Source organism: Notamacropus eugenii, chromosome 1, assembly GCF_028372415.1.
Source record: "Notamacropus eugenii isolate mMacEug1 chromosome 1, mMacEug1.pri_v2, whole genome shotgun sequence".
NCBI classification, from domain to species: Eukaryota; Metazoa; Chordata; class Mammalia; order Diprotodontia; family Macropodidae; genus Notamacropus; species Notamacropus eugenii.
In genome coordinates, this window is record NC_092872.1 from 311,807,009 (window position 1) to 311,828,214 (window position 21,206).

Genomic DNA, 21,206 nt, shown 5'->3' on the forward strand with positions numbered 1-21,206 from the left:
GTGACTCCATTAGGGGTTTCCTTTGCTGAGGTACTGGAATGATTTGCCATTTCCTTCTCTAAGGCAAAGACGGATAAGCAATTTGCTCAGGGTCACACAGGTAGTAAATGTCCGGGGCCAGATTTGAATTCAGGAAGATGAGTCTTCCTGATTTCAAGCCAAGTACTCTCTCCACCGTGCCACCTAGCTGGTATAGATATATCTATATAGATATACACATACATACATATTTAGGCACATGTATGTGCATATATGTGTGTATAAACACACACAAATGTACTGTAGTCCTTTTCTGAGACACAGAAATTGATACCCAAGGTAAGTACTGATGTAGCAAGAGAATACCTACGTGCCCTTGATAAATTCAAGTTACCTAACCTCAGATAAACTACTGCTCACTCAAAGAAATTATACATGGGATTGCTCAGCCACATTAGAAGAACCATGGAAAACTAGAGATGTACCACAAAACTAACGAAAGTCAAATGCTCTCCTGATATTTTTTTGGAGGTGGTAAAGGTGAGTGGGCCAGAATCTGCAATCTGTGTAATAGTGAGTTTATTTTCTATTCCTGATACATTCAGGAAAATATCACCAAATAGATGATTTGTGAACATCTAGAAAGATAAGTAGTGAATATAATAAGCTAGAACAGCTTCGTCAGAAATAAGCCATGACTGAATAAGCACATTTCCTTTTTCAACAGGACTATCTAACTGGTATGTAAGGGGAATAGTGCGGATTTAGTCTACCTAGATTTTAGCTAAGTTTTTAACAATGTACGTCATGCTATATTTCTAGAGAAAATGGACAGGTAAGAATTAGATGATAAGATAACCAGACAGATTTGGAACTGGGTGGACTGCCGGTCTCAAAGAACGAATGGTTTCAAGTCGATATAGCAAGAGGACTCCTACGGAGCACACCAGGGATCTGTACTTGCGCCTGGGCTATCAACCTTTTTATCAGTGACTTGGATAAAAGCACAGATAGCATGTGTATTCAATTTAAAGATGACACAATGCTAAGATAGCTAACACACTGGATGACAAGAATCAATATCCAAATGCTGACAGGCTAAAATAAGGGCTGAAAAGATGAAATTCATTAGGAATTAGTGTAAGTTCTTGTATTTCAGCACAGAGAGAGACAAAGACAGAGACAGAGAGAGAAAGAGGGATAGAGAGACAGAGACAGAGAATCAGTTTTGCCAGTACAAGAATGGGAAGGTATAGTTAGACAACAGTTATTCTGAAAAAAGATTTGAGGGTTTTAATGGAACATAACTTCAAGATGTGTCACCAGTTTTAGATGGGAGCCAAAAATGTTCATATGAACTGGGATTGCCTTGAGTTAAAATTCCAGGAATATGGAAATCATAGTACCACTGTCATCAGCCCTTGTTACATTCCATTTGAAATACTGCGTTCAGTTATGAGAGCCATAATTTAAGAAGGATATTGATAAGCCAGAGAGTTTTGAAAGGAAGGCAATGAGGGCGGTGAGAGGTATTGAGTATATTTCATACTAATGTCAGTTGGAAAAACTAAGGATGTGTAGTTTGAAGAAGAAAACAGGGAGAAATGACAGTCACCTTCCAGCATTTGAAGGGCTGTCATGTGGAGGAGAGATTAATAGATACATTCTGCTTTGCCCTAGAGCACAAAACCAGAAGCAATGGGTAGAAGATGCAAAGAGAAAAATTTAGGCCTGATGTCAAGAAAATTTTCCTAACAATTAGGGCTATTCAAAAGTGTCCCTGGCTGCCTCAAGAGGTGATGAATTCCCCCTTCTGTGGAAGCCTTCAAACAGAAGCTTAATGACCACTTCAGTGTGTTATTATCAAGGTTCCTTTCATGTAGAGACTAAACTAAATAGCAAATGAAGTCCCTTGGAACTAACTCTCAAATTCTGCACTTCTGTGAAAAGGCATAAAAATCAATTATGAAGAAATGAAATAATTTTAAATGTACATTCGTGATTCATTATTTGGAACGGCCCGGTTACTACTCTTCTCATAAAGCAAAGAATGCTTTTGTAATGATAATAACCACCCTCTAATTTATCATTTATTAAAATACCAGTATTTTTATACCATTCTTCTTAAGGTGAGGCACACCCACATTGTCAGCTCTAGACACTATGATTTTTATATGTTTTCCTCTTACTGAAGTTCTACAAATTTTGTTTCTCTAGTTAATAGCTATGTATTTCAGAGCATCCAAAAGGATAATGCTACAATTGTGTAACTTTTCTACCTTACTATAGCCATACTATTTGGTTTTTTGCATAGACTGTCCTGGACATAAATGACAGTGGTCCTGAGACAACAGCAAATTCATTTCCTATGAGTTATCCCTCCCCATCCCCTGATTTAAAAGATGGTACCTTTGATCATACATTCACTAGTGTCCTGAGAAAAGTGTTCCATAAAAATCAGGTTTATTTCCCCTACTCATCCTAAAGCACCCATCCTAATCTCCAAATTAGGCTATACCTTATTTGATAGAATACTTGCTTGAGAGTGGATGCTGCATTTTTCAACATCTCTGCCTGTGTTTGTACTAGTTCTTCAACTTGCAATACCACTTTTGCATGCTGAAATCCTATTCTTCCTTCAAGATCCAGCTCAAATACCATTTCTCTCAAGGACAACCTTCTAATATTTGCCCTCCCTCTCCATCCAGATGTGATTAAGCCTTCCTTTTTGATCCGCTATGGAACTTTGTCTCGACCCTCTATGGCAGACCTACACAACATATGGCCTTGCCAAAGGATTTCAGCGGCCTGTGAAAAATGTAGGGCTGCCACTGAGTGCTCTCCTGTTTGTTACATGACCCTAGGCAAACAACCATGGTCAGTCTGTCTCTTGTCTAACTGATCTGTGGCCCAAAGAAGTTTACAAGTTGTGCAGATCTGCTCCCCAGGAACTTTTCATGTTCTACTGTCATAGAAACAAGGGCATAGTGGACATCAGATAGGCCTTAGAGTTAGGACAACCAGGGCTTAAATTATCCCTCTACATACTGTCTGTGTGACCCTAAGCAAGTCATTAACCTCAGTCTGGCAGCCAATCCTCTAGAGTATAAGCTGAACAATTGCTAGTATTCACCTAGTGCTTTAAAGCTTGGGAAGTACTGGACTTATGTTATCTCCTTTGATGTTCACAACAACCCTGGCAGAGAGGTGCTGTTATTACCATATTTTACAGATGGAAAAATTGAGGCTGAGAGACATTAAATGACTTGCCGTATTTCCAATTCCAAGTTCAGCACTCTATCCACTGTACCACCCTGTGGGAGAACTGTTGCAGAAACATTTCAGATCTATATTGGAAGTATTCTCACTAGGTGTGCCAATAAAATTATTAAAAACAAGCCCCCCCTAAAAAAACATTTATTTGTGTACTTCTCTTCCCTAAAAACTGTAAGCTGAAGGCTGAGAATTCTGAAATTTCTAATCTTAGATCAGTGTCTTGCACAAAGAATGGACCCAATAAATATTTGCTGAATTGGATACTTATATAAACAGAAAAAATTTCAAAAATAATTTCTTATGGGAAAATGTGTCAAACACATATTAGTGAAGCAGCTGTGAAATAAACTGTTTCTTATTTACACACCATAATCATTATTAGTATTCTTGTCTGCCCAGAAGTTTACTTAGGACACTGCAGTCATTGCCCTCTAGACATACAGGCCACAGTTCTCTTTAGCCCAAGCTGTGTAAAGCAGTGGGGCTGAAAAAATTAAAATGAAAGTAGTGGGGAGAGAGGTGGTGTAGAGGTGGGGGTGGGATCACATAGGGAGGAAGGATCTGAAACAAAAACCCCAAAGTCAGTATCTTGGAAGCATCTGTTTGGGAATTATTTCGGCCAGTTCCCTGTCAAGAAAAAGTTGGCTAAGATATTATTTGGTTAAATCTCACATAGCCACAGATGGTTATGTCTTAAGATTTGGTTTCGGCACTCTAAAGTAAAGAGACTCTCGGAAGAGGGGATTTTGTGATGTAGCTACTCTGACACCTAGTGCTCTGTCCAAGCTAAACAGCAAATCTAGAACAGGCATACAAAGTTCCATGACAGAAAAAAGGGGGATATTTTTTAAAAATTTTTTAACTCAAATGCATTGTCCCTAAGACCTAACACCCATCTATTCACTTAGTCTAGGCATCAGAATTGATCGTGGGGGTTAATACTGTGGTCAATTTTCAGCCATTTAAATACATAACATTGTCTGGGAAAGAAGGTGGAATTTTACAAGCTGAAAATAAGCTCAACAAACATACCTTAAAAAAAATACCCATTTTAATGATTTTTTCAAAGAATTCCAGTGAAAATATTTTACGTATGTAAATGTGAATACAGCAATACTGTGGGTATGAGAACCAAGAAATGAAACCACATAGTGCTGGAGAGGAAAATAACCACTAGTGCACTTTCTGTCTTCAAAGATCAGAGAGAAAAAAGTACACAAAACTTAAATAGATACTGGAAAGACGGATTTTTAAGAAATCGCTTTGCTTTTACAAGCCATAATGTTATTTTAAAATACAAAGAACATTTTCTTTCAAAATACACTTTTTGCCATTTTGTTCATGAGCCCTGTTTCAAAAACACACAAACGACAATAGCATTCCTGCCCAGTGCACATTACTTAGTGAGGTTCTGTTACAAGTCAACTAACTCTTACCCCAGTGGTTTTGTGGTTAAAAGAATGATACAATAAGAAAGTATTCCATTAGAGCAATAAAACATGTGGAAAAATTCCCTCTATGGCTTAGTTTTTTTTTTTTTATAATCAAAAACTGATTATTTCTAAAAATGTTTCTGCCTAAAATGACTCTACTGTGAACAGAGAAATCCTGATCGGCAGGCCATTCCAGAAAAACTTTGAAAATTAACTTTGAAGGGACAGACTAGGATAAAGTTCTGTTCTTCAGGAAAGATCTTACACAAGGATAAAGAAAAAAGAGACAGTCACTAAATTGGAAATCAAAAATGAATAGCTGTCCCTCTATTATTTAGGGTCAACAAATAGAAAGGATACTATGTACTGTCAAAAGTAGGGCATTTCCAATTAATATAGCTGTGAGAGGATAATACAGAAACCTAGCTCTCACACATGAGCTCCAACAAAGGTCTAAAAAGAGCACCAGACTGAATAATGTCAAGAAATCTAAACAGAAAACACAGTAAGTACCTTCATGCATCTCAGAGCTGAACAGAAAAAACAGTCAAAGCCTGCAAAGCTGAGTGAAAAAAGGAAACCAGAAGCCTTCAAGTGTGGACCAGAGATGCTCTAAGGGCACCTGAAGCCTGCAATGCTCTATACCTTGGGGTAGAAACATAGAAGGGTACAGAGAAGGAAACTTCAAGGTGGCTGGAAATGCTCAGAGCTCTGACTGACCAAATTATGAATGCTGAGACAGGAGCTGGCAGTCCTCAGAACAGAGTTCTCACAAGGATAAATGTTTATAGCACTCTGAAAGAAGAATCTCCAAGAGGTGTTGAAGACCATAGCACTTCGAACCCAGACTACCTGGGTGGCTGAAACTCACTAACACTCTGAGCACATACATATCAGGAAAGTGTAAATCAACAACAGCAGTCCAGAAAAATCAATCTCAGGACCAAATATAGCATGACCATCCCATCTAGGAGTACTGTAGAAGGAGGCAAAAAAGAAACCAAACAATATGAAAAAATATTATTGATCCAGTGAAGCCCAAGAGACAAATCCAAAAGACAAGAATAACTTTAGAGAAAGTATAACTAGAGGCTCAAAAAAAAGAAAAATAGTTTGGCCACAAAGACTGTAAAAATTCTAGAATAAATAAATCAAAGGATAAAATAAAATTATAAATAAAATAGGTTAGCTGAAAGAGAGGATTGTAAGGAAAATAAATAGCTTCAAAAGAAATATAGTAAATCAGATACAAGTAAAGACTCCCTAAAAATTAGAATAGCCTCAACAAAAATCACTGTCTAGAAAAAATAATAAATATTGGAACAAATTCAAAATATTGGGGAGAAAAAGAAAATATAAGGTATCTACTATCAAAACCAACTGGTCTAGAAAGCAGAATAAAGAGAGCTAATTTAAAAATCATCCTACTCCCTGAAAACCATAACCAAAAACAAACTAATTTTCAAGACACCATAAATGAAAACTGCCTAAATTTCTAGGAGAACAGAGTACAAAGTTGAAAAAGAAAGAATTTATTGGTCACCATTTGAAAAAAACACGAAAATGAGAACTCCCAGGTGCCAGAATCACAATGCAGAGCTTCCAGGTCAATGAAAAAAGTACTACAAGCAGCCAGAAAGAAAGAGTTCTAGTACCAAGGAACTGTAGTCAGGCTCACACAAGACTTTGCAACTACAATAATAAAGGACAAAAAATCTTGGGTTACACTATTCCAAAAGGTAAAAGACAAAGACTTACAACCAAGAGTAACTTAGCCCTACAAAAATAAGTATAATTTTACTGGTAAAAAATACACATTTAATGAAATACAAGTGTTAATCATTGTGCTAAGCATGAAGATTCCCAGAAAAGTAGAACTATAGCACCTATCTTCTAGTAGTTCTTGTTCTAATGGAAGGAAATAACATGCAATCAACTACGTATATACAACTTCTATACGTTTTAAATGGTAGTTAATCTCAGAGGGAAGGGACAAAGCAGGAAAGGCCTCTTGCAGAAGTTGTGATTTGATCTCAGTCTTAAAAGAAGCCAGAAAAGGCAGGAGTTGGAGGCCAAAAGGGAGAACAGTCCAGAGGGAGAGCCAGTTGAAAGAAAATACAATAGGATTATATCATAAGCAGAGGGGAGCAAAGTATAAGAGGACAAGGAAATAAGAAGGGGCCAGGTTGTGAAAGGCTTTAAAAGAAAACAGGATTTTATATTCAATACCGGTACCCGAGGTGACAGAGAAACAAGGGAGTTTACTGATTTGGGGGCATTAGGAGGGAGAGAGTAAGAAGTATGTGTATATGTGTGTGTGTGTGTGTGTGTGTGTATATACACAGTGAGACACATATACACATGTGTGTATACATATATACATAATTATACACACATATATACATATATATAAGTATATACATAAGTATATATATAATATATAAGTATATATTAAATGCATGTATACATATTATAATCCTGTTGCATTATATATTATGACAAATAATATATAAAAATTTTTGGTTGTTGCCAAAAGTTGTATCTAATTCAACGTCTTTGAGATACTCTTTATCACTCTCAAATATGGAAAATATCCAGGATTTCCTAGGAAATGACACTTCCATATTTTTAGTCATTTGAGAATATACTTAAGTCAAGTTAGTTGTGAGGAATAGGTTCCTCGTAGAACATGGCAGACATTGTTGGAGCCACTGGAGAAAGAGGCCTAAGGGGACTGGAGGAAGGTTATTTTTAGAAATAAAAATCTGTTTTGTAAATCTGAAGTGAATATCATAATCTGGAAAGTCTCCAGCCTGTAATTGATTAAAAAATAGAGAAGTATACTCTCTTGATTATAAATCAACATATGATGATGATAGAGCTAGATTCACTGGTGATTAGGAATCCACAGAATTATAAATGAAAAGCCAATTATTTTAGAAAGTTAATGATGCCATGACAGTTCTTAAGGGTAAGAGTTCAGCAAATTAAGAAAGTTTCTTAAAAATACCTCTAAAGGAGGGGTATAATTTAACTTGATATACAAATGAAAGAAGGAAATATATGTATAATTGCATGACATTATTGAGGATACATATGACCTAGACAAGGGAAAAAGCAGGTCATGTAGAAAAAAAATGAAAATCACTATACTGAAATGAAAATGGCATATTTATACCCCTGAGAAAATTTTCTTTCAAGTTGATTAAAAATGGAAAAATAAACATCCATCTCTAGTCTTACTGAAGACTTTTAACAGTTGCCAGAGCACTGGGAAGTAGAAGACATCAAATTCAACTGAAATAAGAAATGCTAAAGGATTTCCTGCAATGTGCTATGCCAATGACATATATATATATGTATATATAAATTAGTCAACAACCATTTACTGCATCAATTACCTACCCAACATGGAACAAAATGCTAGGGATACAAAGAAAAAAAAATGTCTGCCCTCAAGATGTTTAGATTCTACTTAGAAACATTGAGACAACTCTGAGCATATACAGATAAATACAAAGTGATCTGGGGTTTAAGGCAAACACTGAGGAGCTAAATAGATCCTCTAAGGAGAATTCATGAAAAATCTTAGGCCAGATTTTCACAAGATGAGAAAATAACAATAACAGCTAACATTTATATTGGACTTTAAGGTTTGCACGGTACTTCACGTATGTTATCTTATTTGATTTTTCCATCCTTGGGAAGTAGGTTCTGTTATTACATTCATTTTACAAATGGAGAAACTAAAGTTGAAAGGTTAAGTGAATTGCCCAAAGTGAAACAGCTAGCAATTACGTAAGAGAGGATTTGAATGAAGAGTCTTCCTGACTCCAAGTTCCACATTCTATCGATGAAACCGAAGTACCAGGATCTAAAAAGGCAACAATCTCATTGGTGAAGAGAGCACATACACCAATGGAATTATGGATACACCAAAATGCTACAGTTAAATTTCCCATATGGCATTTATAGCAATAAGAGCAAAGGGTTTTAACATAACCACAAAACACAACAATACTTGCTAATGCAAAGTAGCATACAAACCAAAATAAAAAATATCAGAACAGAAGACCAGTAAATTCTAAGGAAATTTCAGAAAATGAATCAAATATTAAACAACAATTGATTATGTGAAATTAATAATGAAATGACTTATTACAACTATTATTTTACTACTATCACCAAGAAAAACTGATTTCCCTCAAAGAGAAGAAACTATAAAAAAAATAGAAAAAATTAAAATAGGTGCATTAAAGTAACTAAAAAACTTGTAACATAAAAAAATCAACAAAAATAAGTAGCTACACTGCCATGTGAAATGTCTTCAGAATTCTGAACAAGCAATAAAATTATGTAAATTTCTTTGTCTCATCAGAACCAAGTAAAGGAACAAGTAATGATAAAAAAAAAGATTCCTTCATATATTATAGAATTTCTGCAATAGGTACAGATTGTTTATAGATGTAGCAAATTCCTAGAGACTGCATTTCCAAGATCACTCATGTTAAAGTCACATTTACATGTGTTCAAATGTCAGGGTAAACTAATAGATAAGAAGATAAAAGAGAAGGAAAACTGAGGTATTTCATTATGACTCATTATCAAGAGTGAGCTATCCATCATTCATTTTTCATTCAATTTAAAACAAAATCATTTATTAAGCAACTACTGTGTACAATTCAATCTAATAGAACTGATGGAGATTTAAAGACAAAAATGCAATGGTCTCTTCTCTTAAGGGTTGTATAGCGTGTATAGGGAAGATTAGCACCTCTGGTGGAAAGCTTGCTAAGTGCTTGTTAGGGCATGCACAGCAGCTAGTAAAACCATCTTAGCAGACAGGCTAAACCAGGCTGAGGACAGGCTTCAGTGAGTTAGGGCAATGTCTGCACCAAGCATGTGAAGATTTCTCTGTTGGAAAGGGTGGATGGAAACAATTTTTTCCAAAGACCACAAAGGCAGGTGTGGAAGTACTTAGAGTTTGGTCAGACTTTGAAGCTGTCAAAGTCATCCAATGCATCCTAGGCCATTGCCAGTCATCTTGACTTTTGTCTTGCTACTGGACTTCAATGACTATAGAAGAGAGAGTGAGACTAACAACTATGTGCAACTCTGCTTCACTTAAACCCAAGTCAACGTATCATCCATAATGTCGCAGGTCCTCTGACATTTAAAGATTCCTACACACAAAAATTCTGTGCTCTTGTAAGTATCCTAGAAGTACACAACAAATTTTCTAATGATGCAGAGGAAGGAGGGATCTCCTCTAGCTAAGGTAAGATATTATGGAAGGGCTGGAACTGGAATAACATGTAGGATTTTGATGCAGGGAGGGTATTCTAGAAAGAAGGAATGATATAAGAAAAGGTATTGAGGCAAGAAAGTACAATGATGACACTGAAGAAGGGTAAAAGTATGGAACAGCTAGAACATAGGTTTGTTTTAGAGAATAGAATGAGATAAAACCGGAGAGCAAGATGTGAGCCAGACTGCAAAGGGCCTTGAATGGTAAACTCAGAAATATGGACTTAATTTAGTAGACAATGGGGAATCACTGAATAGTCAGATATTTTATATAGGATATTATGCAATGACAATCAAATCAGTGCTCTAGGAGAATAATGTGGCACTAATACTTGGGAGAATCGAGAGGCAGGGAGTCTAGTTATGAGGCTATTATATAAGTATAATGAGGCTGTCCACATATGTATTATGAGAATATCACTGTGTGGCTTGACATCTCTAGCCTCCCTTTCTCCAAAGAGGACTTTAATTCCTGCCAGGAAGGGAAGCAATAGGTTGGGGCAAAAAGGTTGGCTACTATACTCTTCTCAGAGAGAAGGGGTACCAAGAATTATGTCAATCTAGTCCTTTACATATTCTTAGCCTAGGGGATATGGTTTTCAGGTTCAAACTATCCTTCTGATTGCTGTTTCTTAATGGGGAAAAATTTGACCTGTTTCCCACCAAGGTCTACAATGAACACACATAATGAATAGCAAAAAAACCCCATTTATTTAAGACTATAACAAAAGAGAAACCAGAAAAGACATATAGAGAAGAATATATACCCAAAACTATAGAGTGAAGGGGCTCTCCCATTGGGAACAAATTATTACAGCTCAACCAAGAGAAAGAGTACCAGATCTCACCCATAGGAGAAAATTCCCAGTCTCTAGTGGAGCAAATTGGGGATTAGGGACATGATGGAGACTGCCAGCACCTCTCATGTCAGCATCTTACCAGAGTCTTATTCTCCCATCAGTAATTCTGAAGTGGGATTGTTATTACCCATCTTCTTTCCTGAAGCTAGAAGTCATAAGCACCCAAAGTAACTTCCAAACAGAAAAAAATCCAAAAAAATTCCAGAGAACAAAGACATTCTTTGAAGAAATTGAAGAGCTCTTCTCTAGTCTACTGTCCAACAAATTCATGCAGGTGGGAAGTGGAGGGAGAGGAGGGGGCCGAACATTGATGTTCATCCATGGACTTTGGACTATGGGTTTACATGAGGCTTCAAGAGGACCTGAATCAGGGTAGTTGCAGTAGGAACATAAAGAAAGGAACAGATAAGGAAGACATTATTAGGTTAAATAAAATGAAAAATAATGAAAAGAGGGCCACAACTACTTGTACAAGTTGAAGGGTAGGGAGTAGTAGTGAATAGCATCCTGAACTTAAAGTCAGGAAAAACTAACTCAAAAGCTGATTCAGACATTTACTACTTTGTGACAATGGACATGTCACTTAAATACCCTCATCTCTAAAATGAATGGGTTGAACTAGCTATCCTCTAAGGTCCCTTCCAACTCTAAACTTGTGGTTCCTTGATCTAAGTTCATTAACATTGGTTACAGAGCTCAATTAGTAAATTCTCCCTCTTTAAGTAATACTGATAAGTATACTTCTCTAATTCCACATTGTTTCCCCTCCCCTAAACCTACAACCCTACCCTTAACACCCCTACCATGCCTTTGTTGGAATGCAAGGACCTCAGGGGCATGGATTGTTTTGGTTTTATCTTTGTAACCCTAGGATCTAGCAGAGTATCTCCCATTAAATAAATGCTTGTTGGAGTAAGGTGGGAAAAAAATGACAAGTGACACAAAAACCATATATTAAGAACTAGAAAACAAAAAGGCTACATGTCACAGGTCTTCATTATTAGCTCAACTCAGATGATACCAAAAACTTTAATTTGTTTCTGAAATTAGTCATGATATTTGGTGAAACTAAAGACTACATTAGGAAAATCACACATCAAGTCAGGTGATCTATGATAAAAATATTCATCAATATATTTTCGTATTAACAAGGGAAATTTGGTGGATGATGCAAATCATCCAAGTAACATCTACAGACAAAAAAACAAACAAACAAACCAGACCATACATCTGGGCTTTCTACCAGGTGACTCACATTGAATTTCAAGTATGAAACCAAGAACACAATGGAAAACATTACCAATTTATGTACTAAGCAAGAGCCATATGAACACTATATGAACATATTCTGGCCAGTAGATCAGATATTTTGCTATCTATAAATATAATAAGCTAGTAAAGATTGTTAACACACCTAGTCTAAGGAGAACTCTTATTATTTTTAACTTCCATCCTGTTTAATTTTTGTCCCTCTGATCATTTTTACATTAAAACAATGCAAAACATGTTTATCGTTCGCTGGGGGAGAAAAAAACAAGGACTACATGAATTTAGTATGAGTGAAATCTGTTGAAATCTTCAGTCATTTAAGACTGATATTAACTACAGATCACAACACATATGGGAAGAATCTGTTGCATTAAGAAGTAAGTCTAAACAAACCCATGTCACATTAAAACAATAGATCTTTTGCAATCTGGGAACAATATTTTAATTCACTAATGACTCACCTTCAAGAGTAAGTTCCTTCGCCAATTAGTATAACAGATTTTTCCTATAAAGAAGGCAGATAATAGTACCTTGTCATCAATTTCTGTAGGAAATGATGAGTAAAGTTTTCTGACTATTTAAAAGATACAGAAAGATCAAAGTATTAATCACCTAGGGAGTACAAAGAAAGTAGGCTGAGTATAAAAACAAGTTTTAACAATGCCCATTTATGTTAAAAAAAATTTTTTTAAGCACGATAATAAATGGACTGTTCCTTAAAATCATGAACTATCTATCTAAATCATGAGTATCTATCTAAAAACCATGATTTGTAATGGAGAAACACTAGCAAACTTTCCAATAAGATCAGGGATAAAACAAGGATGCCAAATGTCACCACTACTATCAGATATAATTCTAAAAATGTTAGATATGGCATCAAGACAAAAAATAAATTGAGGAGGAAGTTGAAAGCAAAGAAGAAACAAAATCACTACCTTTTGCAAAAGATATGGCTGACTTAGAAAATGCTACAGATTCAACTAAATTCACTGAAAAATTCTAACTTCAGCACAGTAGGTATGTGTAAAATAAAACCACAAAATCATCAACTTTCATATATATTACAGGTAAAACACAAGAAGAGATAGAAAAAGAAATTCCATGTAAAGTAAATATAGAATGTATAAGATACTGTTGAGTCCATCTAACAACATAAATATGCACAATAATTGTATAAATACAACTACAGAACACATTATAGAAATAAAAATTTAAAAATAGGTAAAAATAGGACTTAAAAGTAGGAAACATATTAGCTGTTCATGGTTGGGCCATATCGATATACTAAAATGACAATGCAACCTAAATTAATTTACAGATGCACTGAGATATCAAACTACCAACTTTGTGGATTTAAATAAAATAATTACACTGCAACTTGAGGAACAAAAGGTCAAAAATCTTAAGGTCAATAATGGAGGGAAAAGTGGAAAGGAATGGGGTCAAGATTTCAAATACTTACCAAGACTACTTGGTACCAATTTAGAAGGTGACATATGGAATAGATTAGGCTAAGTGATAAATCCAAGGATTCCAACTACTAGGTTAAGGGTTCACTATTTAAGAAAACTCCTGGGGAAATTGTTAAAAAGACTTGCAGAAATAAAATTTAGATCACCATCTCAAACCACATAACACAAAAAACTCCAAATGGACAGAGGACCCAGTTTTAAAAATTCATGCTATAAACAAAGTAGAAGAAAATAGGAAATAACCAGTTTCACAATAATGGTTGGGTTAGAGTTCATGCCCAGTCAAGGAAGAGATAGGACCACAGAAGCTAGAATCTACAATTTAATTATATAAAATTGAAAAGTTTTATACAAACAAAATCAATATATTCAGAATTATAGGAGAAACAAACTAGGAAACAAATTAACTAGAAAAATATTTAAAGCAAATGTCTTTGATAAGATTTGCTATCCAAGATAAATAATAAATTAATAAAAAATATGCATGGTATCCCAAAGGTCTTCATGCCATTTTAAGCTATTAAAATGTATATAATGCTGTGTAACTCAAATTTGCATTAAGACATTAGCCCAAATTGTGCCACATAGTAACACTATGTAAAAAATGGATGTTCTGAGATGGCTTGCTGGGTATTTCTGAGAGAAAAACACAAGAAAGAGACAAAGCAAAATGGGAGTAAGAAATTCAGAATTCATAGTGCATTGACCATGTCTATGGTTGCTACTGGGTCCTGGCATTCTGCTCCTCAAACTCACCTTCTGGGAAAAACTTGAGACAAGTAACTACTCTTACAGTGCTACTGAGTGTGTTGATGTAATGGTATGGAGAGATGACCCAAGCGATCCCTCAGAGGCATTTTTTTCCCCTAACTCCATAGGAAGGAAACAGCTGTTGTCAACTGCTCCACTCCTCTGGTGTTTGCCTTGACTAATTCCCACAAGGAAAATCTAAAATAAACTTTCTGCTAAAGGTTTAAGCCCTCAACATGAACTATGTGGATCCACAAATTACACCCCTCCCATGATTGCTACTGTTCATCCACCTTTTACGTAAAGAAAAGCTAGGAGCTGCTAATCTTTACTATGCAGTTAATGTTAACAGTACCAAATGTTAACAATGCCAAAGAAATTTGGGAGCAGTAAGTGAGTCTCAGTAGAGATGGAAGAGAGACTCCATAGGGAGGTAATAGATTTAGTGATTAGCCCCTAGGAATTGGGAACATTTTGGTGTTACTCTACAATAGTATTTCCTAGCAGGCTCAAGTAGAAATAGAGAGAGATTAACAAATTAAAGTGACTTGTATCCCTGGATATCAAAGAATAAATTTTGCAAGCTAACCAGAATCTAAGAAAAGAGGTCCTTTATACTGTAAAAAGCATAGATGTCTTCTCACGTGGCTATTTCACCATGGGAAACCATGAAAAAAGATTTCATAAGATGAAGTACTACACTCAAACATCATCATCATCCACCATAAAAACAAATTATTCCCAAATAAATAGTGAAAGAATATGAAAAGGCCATTCTCAAGAGATGAAATATGTTATCAAGAAATACAGAGGGAAAAATGATCCATACAATTAAAAAAGAAAGGCAAAATTAACTCTGAGGTTCTATTTCACACCAATCACACTGCCCAACATGACATTAAAGGAAATGAGAGTTATTGGAGGAGCTATGGGGTAATGCTAATGAGAATTAAAGATCTTCCCCACCCAATAATGGGCCTACCCATTAAGGGAAGCTTGATTAGGGGAGGTGCACACCTATTCTTAATTTCTAATTAGGTACTGGTTCTCAAGGGTTGTGATGCCCTCTGGCTCTGAAAAGTATATAAATACTCTGAGATGAGGTTTTACTTTGGGCCTTACTCACTGGAAGTGTTTGTTTAGCCAGATGAGACTCTGTATAGCCACTGAAGTGTCCCCCAGCTTTGAAAACCCAGATGTTGGTGTTTGTCTCTCTGGTAACTATGTCTGTTGATCTGTGGTGTATGTATTTCATATGATCAGACAGTTGGAGACCCTGTCTGTTGATTATTATTTCTTTGTTTTTTCTCCGAAGTTCAGGGTGCTGACTTTTTCCCCTGAACTAAGTAAATGATTAAAGTGATTGTTTGCCCTTCAAAAGTTGCTTTCCTTTTAGAGAAGCAGATCTAAGAACCTGTACAACTGGCCCTCCAGTGGATGTCAGGGTTCTTGCTGCTACATATGGGAAGATTGGCATACTAATATGCTGCAGTTTGAGACCATGAATCTAACCATTCTGGAGAGCAATTTAGAACCATACCCAAAAAGTAATTAAGCTGTGCATACCTATCAATACCATTAATAGGTCTATGTAATCCCCCCAAAAAGACTAAAGACAAAGGGGAAGGAATCACTTGTACAAATATGTATATATAGTAGTGTATATTGTGGCAAAGAACTGGAAACAAAATGGGGGTCCAACTTTAATGTTAACATAATTTGAAGATCTTCCCTGCCCCCGAAGAGGCCCAGGTGCCCTGCTTTGAGCTTTGGCCCAAGCCACAGCCTGAGTCACAGGGAACCAATGGTGGGAGGAGCTTGCCAACCTGGTTAAGCAGGAAGAGAGGGTGGAGTGGAGCTGAGAGAGAGACAGCATGCAGAGCAGAGCAGAATAGCTGCCTTGGGTGAAAGAGGGGCATTTTACCTAGGGCAGCTTATTTGTGGAGAGGCCTGGCTGAGGAAAGGCTTGGGGATAGCAGTTCTCCCTCTGTTGGTAATGTGAAACTTCCTTGTTACCATGGTAGAATTGACTTTCTGGCATCTGAATAAATATTTTAGTTTCATCTTTGAATAAGTGAATTTATATTTTGAAAATTTGCCCTAAAAATATGCCTGCATATCCATAACAGCTGTTGTGGGTATCGCATTGGGGCTACACCATTAATTACAGAATGAATGAACAAATTATGTATGTAGAAAGTAAGGTAATGCTATCGTACCATAAGAAATAACAAAAAGCAAGGATTCAGAGAAACCTGGGAAGAACTATGTAAACTGATAAAGAGTAGAGTAAGAAAAAACAAGAGAACAATTTGTATAATGAAGACAGCTTGGCAAAAAATGCCTGAGAAAATTAAGAACCCTGACCAATATCATGACTGATCATGACTCCAGAAGATTGAGATGAGTCATGCTTCATTTCTCTTGGCAGAACGGTGATGCTCTAGAGGTGCAAATTCAGGTACTTATTTCCATATACAATCAACATATGACATTATGTCATTTGGATATATTTATTTTTTTTACAAGAGAGGCCTTTTTTTAATCAGGACAGAGTGATGCCAGGTAACAATGTAGTGCTGACAGTGATGGAGAAGGAAGCAATTAAATTTTATAAGCACTTTAAAAAAAAGGCAACTTCTATGTAATAAAGATTCCTGGTGCTTCCTTAATTTTTTTTTACTTGTCTCCTTTTTTCCTGTTCTCTCTATAAGGAAAAATCATGTTAGTTTATCTTTGTGAATTTCATAATAATAAAAAGATTATTTTTAAACAATCTACAACTTCATTGGTTTGTGTATTCTTCCCCAATCCCAAATGCTGAGTAAATCCTTCATACTTACTCGTCAATAAGGTAAGTAAAGGGGTCAATAAAGTCAGCATGTAGTAGCCAACTCTCTGGCGATGAATCCCCACAAAATTAAATTAGGCTGGTCATCAGAGCAGATACACATCTGATCACAGGGCTTGTACTGCAAGCCTTTCCACTTTAATAAAACCTGTCAAAGCTTGTGTTTTACCAGCATGGCTTTGTCATTCCCCTCCAATCATTCTGTGACATCTACATAGAACTTTGTGGGAGTTGCAAGACCTGATATATGGACATTTTAGTTCAGTGTGCTTCAATGTTCTAGTCACTAAATTAATTGTTTTTCTCTTTGTCTGACATTGAGCCAATTTAACTGATCCTTCTGATCAAAACTTAGTCCAATGAATACTGGAACTCATTTTCTAGTGGCTTCAAATGAGTCAAGGCAAGAAAATGATTAACCGAATTGTAGATGTTTGAAGGCTGGGAAAGAGCCACCCTGTGAGTAAAGCCTTGTTGAGCTGCAGACTGAAGCAGCTGGAAACACAGGGGATTTCCATGGCTGAAATCACTAGGATTGTTTGCTATTTGTTCCTTGACCTCTGGATAAAAACACAATTGATTTAAAACAGCGATAGGATACTTCTGACAATACACAAAACAGTTGTCTTTAATTGTTGGGATTTAACTATCTTGTTTTATGATATTGCCTCAGTTTATTCCTTCTAATTCTTCCTCTCCACAAGTATCTTCATTCCATTCCTTCATTTTCTTTTATTTTCTGTTTTGTCAATTTGACCTTTATAGCTCAGTTTTCATTTCATCAAACCCTCTCAGGGCACACCATTTATATTTGTCTTTTCCTTTCTGTTTCCATTTTGTTCACAAGTCAATATTATTTTAGCTATCTTTTCCCCTTATCCTTTAAATTTCCTGGTAATTGTGTACCTCTATCACTTGTGTTTTCATTTCTTGTTTCAGGCTTCCTATCAGGTTACCTTTATCAGATATGCCACTTTCAAGAGGTGTTATGATAGAATATTTCATCTAGCAATGTCCAGGTCCTACTTCCCTGAAGGAAAATAAGCTGTATGACCAAGTTCTTTAATTGCATTTTTTTTGCTTTCCACTTCAATTCCCTTTTATTGGTGATTGTTTTATTGCCTTGAGAAAACAGCTGGGTGGTTTTATGGACTCTACCTAACATCTATTGGTTTAACCTTGAAACTCAGCTAAAGCCTTCTCTAACACACTTATGCCTCTCCTTCGTCCATTCCCCCATGCTTGTATAGTACCTGCAGAGGTTAACTCCCAACTCCCTTTTCATCTTGCTTTCATTTCAATATTTAAATCACATTAACTGCATTAACATTTATTTCCACTCCTGACTTCATCAGCTTTGCTGCTTTTGATTTTGTCATTACTTTCTATAATTTTCCCCTGTGTCTGCCATTAATGCATCCTAGTGCCTTTTAGTCTACTAGACTCATGTCCAAATCTCTCTTTTGTCCTATATATTCTTTTACAGCACTTCAAGACGTATTTAGATTCCTACTACCTGCCCATCCAGACAAACCAGTCCTTTGAAAACTGCTATATGAGAGAAGATTCAAGTAAAATTTCATTAGCTGGCTTCTAATCCATTCTGTTAACAGGTCACTAGGCAAGGAATCATGTCACTTATTTTACAGGATATAGATAACTTTGATCTCTAGCAACTGATTAATGAGACAAAACTGAAGGAAGGGGGGAAGGGTAGGAACTAAATTTAATTTTAGGAGTAATATATGGAAAAGAATATCAGGGAAAAGAAAAGAAATAAAAGAGAAGAAAAGTGTGAAAGAAGGTAAAAAAATGAAAATTGGAGAAAGAAGGAAATGTAGGTAAAGGAAAAAGAGCAGAAGAAAAAAGGCTGAGAAAAAGAAAGAGGGAGTATGGAAGTTGGCATCCAGCCGTTCAATCATTTGGGAAAGGAAGCTTGATCCAGGAATAAGTAAATACAGATGGAAAAAGCTTTCCAAAAAAATGTGTCATCTCATTAAAAACAATTCTCTGTTATTAAAATATATTTTGATATATGATTTGTTACAGCAAATCTTTCTTTTTGGAAACAGAAAGATGTTTCTCCTAATCTGCTTAGATTTAGTAACCATATTCAGTCCTCAAAGATTTGCGTCGTCAGACCACCCAACTATCGAAAATTACCAGAAATACCCTTTAATGATGAAACAAATTCATGCTATGTAAGCTAGTCTTACAAGTAGACTCATTGTGATTATAATACTCATTTTAATAACATTCAAATAATTTTCACAATACATTTTATGCCAAAAACATTGAAACCAATTGACATATCCAGATAGAAAGGATATATATTTCCTATCCTGCTGGTGGATTATGTTTAGACATTTCCTCAGGCTCTTGCTAGGATCATAAAGTTAGCATTAGAAGGGACCTATGAGGACATCTCATCCAAGCTCTTCATTGAAACTGAAATTCAAAGATGTTGAATGCCTTGCCAAAGATCACAAAAGTGGCAGAGCTGGGATTCCAACCCAGAGTTTTGTACTCCAAATCCAGCATTCAATCTTCTGGTTTCTATAGGACTTAGACAATAATAAGTTTTACCAACTGTGGAGCAAAGCTAGTTCAGAGAATAATGACTCAAAGGAAAAACCATATGTCTAAAGCTTAGCTCTCTTGAGAAATCTGAAAAGTTCCTGTGTCACCAGCTGCCTGTTAGACACTTCAAATTGGATATTGCAGGGCTGTGAAACCTGGACAGTCTACCAGCACCACGCCAGAAAATTGAACTGCTTCTATTTGAATTAACTTAGGAAGATTACAGTCACCTGGCAAGATAAGGTAACAGACTCTGAGCTCTTTTGTCAAGCTGGACTGCCAGACATTCAAACTCTCCTATACAAAGCGCAACTTCAATGGCCTGGTCACGTTGTTTAATGTCAGATTTATGTTTACCTAAAAGACTATTTTATGGAGAACTCACACAAGGCAAGTACTCACACAGAGGTCAGAAGAAGCAATACAAGACATTCCCAAAGTCTCTCTGTAGAACTCTGGAAGACATGGAAGACACTGGCACAGGACTGCCTAACATAGCATGGCCACATCAAAGAATCCTTGTGCTCTGTTTGCAAAGTAGAATTTCAGTAGCTGAAAAGAAGCATGAAATGCACAAATTTAGAGACATCTCCACTCCAAATGTTCATATGGACTATTTGTGCCAGACCTGTGGTAGGGTCTCATATTGGTCTGATGAGCCAGCCGGACAGACTGTACCTTGACGCCAACAAAAGTGATATAATTTTGGTCTTCTTCGATCACAAAGGGCAACCAACCAACCTATCTCAAAACAAGAGACAGCATTATATCAAAGAGGGATAAATTAAATACTTTTGTAATAAGATCAGGAATAAAGCAAGGCTATGAGCTGACACTGCTATTGCTTGATACAGTGCTAGAAGGCAGTATTGCAATAAAACAAGAGAGAGACATTAAGGGAATAAGCACAGGTAAAAAGGAAACAAAATTGGCATGTTTTGTAGATAACATGATGGTTCTCTTTTCTTAGAGGTCCCTAGAGAGTCAAACTCAAAATTAATTGAAACAATAATTTCAGAAGTTTCAGGTTGTAAAATGTGTGAAACCAGTTTGTAGCTCTTTCTCCTTGTTTTGTCCTCTGAGATTAAGCAGACCAAATTTCATTCCTCTTTTACAAAATAGTCCCTCAAATTCTTGAAGAAACCTAGTATGGTCCCCCCTCCACTGCAAGTTTTCTCTTCTCTAAGATAAACATTTACAGATACTTCAATTAACTCTTCTATTCCCTGAGGAATTCTGAGCCTGCAGTAATGGATTACAGAATTCTACACTCTGGGATCATTCTTCTCTCATCCTGCAACATATGGAACCCCAGTAAATGGTAAATTAAATCCCACATTGAAGTTAAGTGAACTGGAAACTACCAGTCATACCCCTTCTTGGAATAAAGATCAAGTATTAGACTGGAAAATTCTTTCATTGCCTC

General features: G+C 36.1%; 1 protein-coding gene and 1 long non-coding RNA gene across 3 annotated transcripts in view; both read right to left on the bottom strand.

Annotated features, from left to right (window-relative positions):
- Positions 1-21,206, bottom strand: part of RAD51B (RAD51 paralog B) — an 850,987-nt gene that overhangs the window by 379,781 nt on the left and 450,000 nt on the right.
- Positions 1-21,206, bottom strand: part of LOC140517889 (uncharacterized) — an 86,168-nt gene that overhangs the window by 20,171 nt on the left and 44,791 nt on the right. Inside the window, exon 3 of one of the 2 annotated variants that reach the window (XR_011971779.1) lies at positions 20,183-20,332. The exons of the other annotated variant lie outside the window; for it this stretch is intronic. This is a non-coding gene — a long non-coding RNA (uncharacterized lncRNA). The remainder of the gene's footprint in view (positions 1-20,182; positions 20,333-21,206) is intronic. 2 annotated transcript variants of the gene reach the window in all.